The sequence below is a fragment of the Cephus cinctus genome, unplaced genomic scaffold (assembly GCF_000341935.2).
Source record: "Cephus cinctus unplaced genomic scaffold, Ccin1 Ccin1_scaffold0123, whole genome shotgun sequence".
Lineage (NCBI taxonomy): Eukaryota > Metazoa > Arthropoda > Insecta > Hymenoptera > Cephidae > Cephus > Cephus cinctus.
Genome location: NW_014332857.1, coordinates 1,472,538 through 1,479,958, shown reverse-complemented (window position 1 = coordinate 1,479,958; position 7,421 = coordinate 1,472,538). Strand labels below are relative to the sequence as shown.

Below are 7,421 nucleotides of genomic sequence, written 5' to 3'. Positions count from 1 at the left end.
TCTTAAAGACTTCGATATTACAGGTACATAAAACATTAACACATGCACTCCGTAATTTATGGAAATTAACAAAAAAACTTCGAATGATAACAATATCGAGCATGGAAATAACATTGTATGTAAGATCAAATTTGTTTTCAAATAAATTCTCGGACGTTAAAAACACCATTTTCTCTTCACCAGAAGGACAATGTACAGAGTTAAAAAAGGTGGCTCAACGCTATTTTGTTTCATCTACAATTCCACCCCGAGTGAAAACAGACGAACCTCCTGACAAACTTTCGTCCTCATTAGGAAAGAGAACCGGAGGCTCTCGCTGGTTTATGGCTTATCCTCAAAGAATTTTACGCGTAAAAGAATCTCGACCGTTAACGAGATAACAACTTCATCGCCCGAGGTTGGTAGTCTCTCCGTAGGTACCCTTGTTGCTGGAACCTTATAGGTTAGGTTAGGTTGTCCGACAGTAAGGTTCGTGAAAACGACGAGGGCCTTTACCACCGTCCGTAAGAGAAACAGCAGTCTCAACCGTTTGAGCCTTCTTGGGCCCTTTAGTCGTAAACCGTGTTGTTAAATAGATCGTATAGATGATTATAGGTTTTGAACGTTGCCGCGTTCTAAGGACGCAACGTGTTGCGGTCGCAACGGCGATAATAACAGTGACAACAACGCGACGTGGAAAATTCGACTGAAAATCGCGTTGATTCCTTCTCTACGTGTTTCGTCTAAGCTCCGCCAGGTGGCGCGCGCGCTGTCATGAAAATTATTCTAATCCATTATGGCGTCGACGGGCCAGACGTAAACACGAGGTACTTCTCCAAACGTATAAATAATGCCTCTCGTCGTATTAATCGGTCGCTACGCCAGTCATCTCGGTTCTACACGTGAATTATGTTCCCGACGTCTTTAACCATTTCTGTGGAACTTACATCAAGTATACGACGCTGCTGTTACCGCCGATTAAATTTACCGTGTTCTCTGTGGACAAGGTAACGGATGCGAATTGCAACAGACTCACCGTGAAGTTGCGTTTGGATTTACATAACTTATTCAGCTGTTTATAGCTTTGCCATAGACTCGATGGAAATTGTAAGAGTGCTTATGCCGCGCGAGACAATGCTGTGGAAATTATAGGTTAGGAGAGGCAGTGTGTATATTTTATATACCAGAGGTTATTCAGCCAAAACGGACCACCACATAGTTTTACCATAGGACTGAAATGGGCGCGTTAACTTCAGGTGGTGAGTTTCTACTGAGTAACCCTGTATAGAGAAATTGGCAGTTTCAAATGTTTTCTTACGTGTGTACTTAAGAGAGATAATATATAAAATTACAGTCAGGTATTTATATACCTTTTTCCTGATTTCATTCGTATTTTCATGACGCGAGGATTGTCAGGCGCGTCGTTTCGTTTGCCGTACAACCGCGACACAACGTGCTTCAAATCGTTGCTTTTTATTTTGACTATAGTCCGTCCGCGGTATGACAGTCGACTAGCGAGTTCACTGGAATTAAACCTAGTTTTTTTATAGGGCGCTTAGAATCAATTCATTTCTGGCTTCAGTTCACGAATGCGTTTTATTTCGCATTTTAATCAACGTGTATACACAGGCCGAACTTTAACCTTACGTGTATGTAGGTCAATGCTCTGTCTACAAATTGCAAACTGCGCGTCATTAATTTTACTGTGGGGGAGAGGTGGGTTAAAAAAGATCGTGTCGCTCGTTGCGGTGACGCTTCGATACTTCGTTGTGGTTGGCAACCCTTCCCGTTGATCGTTCGTTCGAAAATGTAAGCACTGACACGTTTATCACTGCGCTACGTTGTGTAACTGACTCGAGCAGTCATTCGTTCGAATATTTCGACTGTGCGCATGCGCCGCAATTGTCACTGTATTTATATTGAACGTTCGTAAAGCGCTTTTTTTTCTCGTATTTTTTAATAATAATTGAATAACGACAGCTGCTATATATATACGTACCTCATATATACATAAACAATTGTTTATGGACACGGTCTAACGATGCGATCAATTTCAAATGACACCCGCATACGTCGACTTTATCTAGACATTTTAAGTGCGACGAACAAATGCGTTTACAGCGTAATTCACGTGCGGGATCGTTTAAGAAAATTGCTTGGCTGTTTGTACCAGTAATCGATGACGTCACAGATCGAAAGACCCCAACCTAATCAAATTGTACGTCAGACTACATACTTTCTCGCAGGTAATAAAATCAAGTTTAAAGGATTTTAATTGGCTTTGTCATTACGTAAAGCGCGAAGGCGACGCCGAGTTACTTAACTGCATGAACTTAACGGAGAGTCAAATAAATTTGTCTTTTCTATTACAGAGTATATATCAAGCACTCGGTGAATTTTAAAACTGCTCGTAAGGTCAGTTTATATATGGAAGATCCTTGGACCCTTAATCAATGCTACCGCGAGGAATTTCAAGTCACGAGACATCGAAGACGGCAAATGGAAAATACGAAATTTCGATTTCGTCCCTGGTAAAGGAAGGGTACAGGCTGGTAATAGGGATCTCGTTGCTTCTCGACCAAGGTGAATTCCGGGAGTGGCATCGGCTGTTACGCAATATTTTTCAAAGTGGGTTGTACCGCTTTAAATCTTTTTAGAAGCACCGGGGTACATTAACGCTGGATATCCATCCCCTTAACCCACTTGGCTCGAGTGTTCGAATTCTTAATGAATTTTCACTGGGAAAGTAATAGAGTACGGGCGAATGATGTACGTGGAAATATGATGAATACGGTGGAAAAAAAAGAAGGGATGCCACGTACGTAAATAGAAAAATAAATTTAACGAATCCAAAAATTAAATCAATTCTCTTAATCACGAAATGGGTTTTCTCTATGGAGTATAATTTTTTTTTACAGGGATTGCGGAATAAACAAGATGACTGATTCGATTTTGAATTGGCTGGCTCTTCGACTTGGACTGTTGCACAATTGGACTTTACGTCAGGAAACAATGGTCTCTATGGACCGGGAGAATGAAGTTTCAACTGGGTGTAGGGACTGCCAGGTATATGGAGGCTGTAGAGAACCAGGCGCATCATAAATCACGACTACGCTTCCAGTATGGCGTTAGAGCTCGGCCTTTTCGGAGGGTCTCAAACTCTGAATGCCACCATCCGGGCAGGTGTAGCCCGTCATTTCTTAACCATTCCACTTCACGGTTCTATACCTTTAAAAGTTCTTCAAAGGAAACAGCCTTGAGATTTCATTGGATGCATGCGCGAGTTTGATAGAGGACAAAAAAATCAAGTTTGCGAAATGTCACATGAATTGATCACTAAATAAGACTGCCTGACGTGATACCAACAATTAAATGTCATGATAAAAAAAAATTGTTTTCTTTCCAAACGTAGCTTTAATTAGTGATAAATTTATTTTTATATTTCAAATTACTCGTGGGATTCTTTTTTTCTACTTTAAGAACATTCAAATGTTTAATATAGTTTTACACGGTAGCTAATGATTCTAATTTAACTATTTCTTAGGTGGTTAAGTTAAGTAGTCGAGTGTTGTGTAAATTAATGATGACGTTCAAAAGACTCGACGACTAAGTTGAATTTTTATGGCCGTATAAGGAAGATAAGCCAGAGAAGCGTAATCGTTTGATCGGCGAAGGTATCTGTGATTTTAAAGATAATTGCTTAATTAAAATGCTCGTAAGCCAACAAGGCAGCCACGGGTATGACCGGCGGTCACTTTTATTATCCCGCAGTCATTTTCATCGTGTATCCGCTCTTTTCTTTTTTTATTAAAATATTTATGTTTACTGTCACCCGTAACGACGGATGCATTCATAAATAAATAAATCGTCTCGTTAAAACTAAAGATTCACCAGAAAAAAAATGGGTATAAAATATTTCTAAAAATTCGAATTTACATCAATCCCAAAGAATTAAGGACGACCAATAAAACTGCCTGCGATACAAAAACGCAGGGCAATTAAAACTTCGTAAAGTGCAAACGAGCATAAGTTAGTCGGGCATATGTCATTTTTGAATAGTTTTGAAAAATGTATACTTTTTTTTTTTCGCATCTGAACAACAAAGCTCTCTTGTTCCGTTCAGTCGATATTGTAACACCCGAAATCGTAGAATCAAGTCGAAATTCGAGCGTGTCGATTAAATACGTACGTAGCGGCGGCGGCGGCGGCTGGTAAAGCAACCCAATAGCAATCAGGTATTTAAATTGACATCAAACAGTGACAGATTGACCACCTGACTTGGTGGAAAATTCGTGATAATGCTGTTCGACGATAATCCATTCATTTTGATCGAGTGACGATTGACCGGAGAGTAATTCCTATCGCTTAGGACACGCGTAACCAATATAAAAGTTACTAAAAAAGTGCTGAAAGTTGAATTAAAGAAATTTTGTTATTACCACTAATTATTATGAATTTTTTACCATCGAAAACAAATTTTTTTACCCAATCATACGTTTATAACCGATCGATCGATTATCAGCGATAAACTTCACCGTATGTACAAACAGTCGTCAATTAGCAAAGCCAGTAGTCCAACTAATTAATAAAGATTCGAGTCACGTGTCCGTTATAAAAATTCCAATTAAACGTTCAAAGCCCATTGACATCCACGTGTCAAAGGAAGTTTCAAAACCATAGGAAACAAAAAATCACTAAAGATTCTGACAAATTAAACGAAAGACACAAAAAAGGCAGAACGAGGTACAATCACGAAGAAAAGTTTTTTCTCCTATTGTTTTTCAACGACTATAGGCCTATTTAAATAATCTAAAGAAAATGCATGTCAATAAAATTTGATTTCGATTTTCCCAAGCTGATAGTAACGCAAACAGACGGTTTACCGGTAGCAGAAGTTGATCGCGCCGGTAGGTAATATAAAATGTCTGCGTCTTGCAATAAGATAAAGTTAACAGGTAAATAAAAAAGCTAATAAAGGTAGAAGAATGCTGGCTTTAAAGGAGTCTTGGGTTACAATACTTGTAGATGGCGAGATAGCGTTTCGTTTCGTGTATATTGTTATATACATATAACAATATATATATATATATGAGTATATAAACTCGTATACAATATTGTATATATATATATATATACACGTATACTAACTTCACCCTGTCCTAACGTCCCTTGTAGAAATTCCCTTGGAAACATCAAGGGGACTTTGTCCCTTCACCATTCCAGGCTCTTCGTACTTCGGTTTCTGTCTTATCGGATACCAAGAAGGAGACGATCTTACCACTGGAGTATTATCGTATGGATCGGGTCAAAAATCCAGTTTCATACTTATAATTGGATATTGGATTTGATTTGGGTTATTATTATTTACCAGTAACAACGCGCGCTTTTTTTATGGTTTAAAAGTAAATTTCATCAAATTCGTCTCAAACTTATACCTTGAACGTATTGGTTAGAAGAAATTAATTTTTTCCGAATTTATCAAATTTGAAAATTTTATATTCATTTCGGATTGAATTGACAAATATGATTTTTGCAACTGAAAAGTTTGGAATTTTATTTTTGTTTGGAAAATTTCTCACTTTGACTTTTTTCCATTTTCATGTCGAGGCGATATCCGATATTATTTTACGATAATTCGAAAATACAGGATTTCGATATAAATATCTCGAACTTCGATTTTCGATTTGCCGTGTTTTTCTTTAAGGATAGGATTTATTATACCGAATTTCAGGGCGCTGTATATTATTTTCGTTATCGTTATCAATTTCAAAATTTCAGACGGGAAATACCTGTAGGAGTTTGTGGATTGAAAAAAAAAATGAATTTCAGTTATGCAAAAATTTCAGGTTTACCTGATTTTAAAATACTGACGTAAATTAATGCAGTCGCCGGAAGTTGGCTAGATTAAAAATATTAATCAGGAGAGAATCGTAGTAGCTGATGTTCCAGTTAGGTGAAGCGGAAACGCGTGGCTGGTTATTTTCGAATTTTCTAGGTAAAAAATAATTTTACGTCATCACATGAAAATAAGCTGAATATCAATTTTTGATATTACGTCTGATAAGCGCTAGAGACGAGACGCACCCGTGGCGTCGAATAAAGTGTTAATGAGAATGGCCGATCGTATTTTAAACGGCATGAGAGTTTGTTTTTGTATATATATTCCTTATGCGCTTTGGCCTTTCGTTACGACGAAAGAGGACCGAGTGTACAAATAGACAGACGTCGCGACGCTACTACGTAAGGGCGTCTCTTTCACATGAAACTTACTTGTAATCGACACGAGAGCCCGTTTGGTTTATGAAAAAATTTTTTAAAAATTTTATCAATAAATTTTCATACCCATCGACATAGTCGTATGCGTGCAATGTTATCAGAAAAAAAAATGTAAACAATATTTTTTAAAAAAAATTGTTACTCTGGGCTTTCACTCAAAACGATTTTCTCGATTTTTGCTGTCGTTAAATTGCAAGGAGGAAGGGGAAGTTCAAAATTTTAATCTCGCAAACAAATTTCTAGAATAATGTCTCCAATACCTATACACTTACATAGTCGTTCCACGTGTTTCTTCTTTTTGACAGATGGGTAATCTGTCAAGTCGCACGTGGCTTTGTATACAATTTTTCATTACACTTTATCCCTGTGCTTAATTTTACAACGTAGTACATTCTATCTTAACCCATTCGCGTGATTCTATCGAAAGTTACCTGTAATTTCTCTAAGAATCGCATTGTTTGCCAACTGCAAAAAGCAAAAAAACCCGGACAGACTATAATTGGCTAGGATTCAGGATTATAACGAGGTAGCAGGTAGCTGAGAACCAGACAAGCTCGTATCGAGAAACGTGGAGCCTCAGGGCTTTAAAACCGTAACATACCCAGTTACATATGTAGCACATATATACCTGAGTATATATACATTGTATACCCCCGCTAAGCAAACCGAATGTTTTAAGGAGTCCAGAGAATGTAAATACAGTCAGTCGCAGAAATTCAAAACGAGTCGTTATATATGCGTAGACATATGTACATATAAACTAAATTGAATCGATAAAAAATCATGAATCACCATAATTAGAATCTCTGCCGACTGTAATTAAACGATGCGCTTAAAAAAAAAAAAAAAAAAAACCGGAAACGATCTTCCGTCTATTTTTTAAATACAAATCGTGCACTTTAACGACCGTCATGTTACCGTCGAATGTATTTTATGGATGTCTATTTAATGGCTAACCATGAAGTACCAAAAGATGTCCCGATCGATGTAAAATTCGTAACCTGATGAAATATCGAGTAAAACTGATATCTGAGAATAATAATATGTCAGCCACGGTACCGTACGAGAAAAGAATTAATATGGTTGAATTCCAGGTGGCAATTTCATAATTTCTCCATTCAATTTTTCCGAATACACAAACGATTTTTTTTTTCCTGCGACAAAAC

General features: G+C 37.6%; 1 long non-coding RNA gene across 3 annotated transcripts; it reads left to right on the top strand.

Annotated features, from left to right (window-relative positions):
• Positions 1-783: 783 nt before the first annotated feature.
• On the top strand, positions 784-4,424 carry LOC107275145. 3 transcript variants are annotated; one of them, XR_001539629.2, is made up of 6 exons: positions 784-986; positions 1,062-1,238; positions 2,101-2,225; positions 2,352-2,562; positions 2,637-2,797; positions 2,898-4,424. It is a non-coding gene; the product is annotated as an uncharacterized LOC107275145 (long non-coding RNA). The 3 variants fall into 3 exon arrangements; XR_001539628.2 differs by having other exon boundaries at positions 784-1,238; XR_001539630.2 differs by having other exon boundaries at positions 784-1,238; positions 2,609-2,797.
• Positions 4,425-7,421: the final 2,997 nt, after the last annotated feature.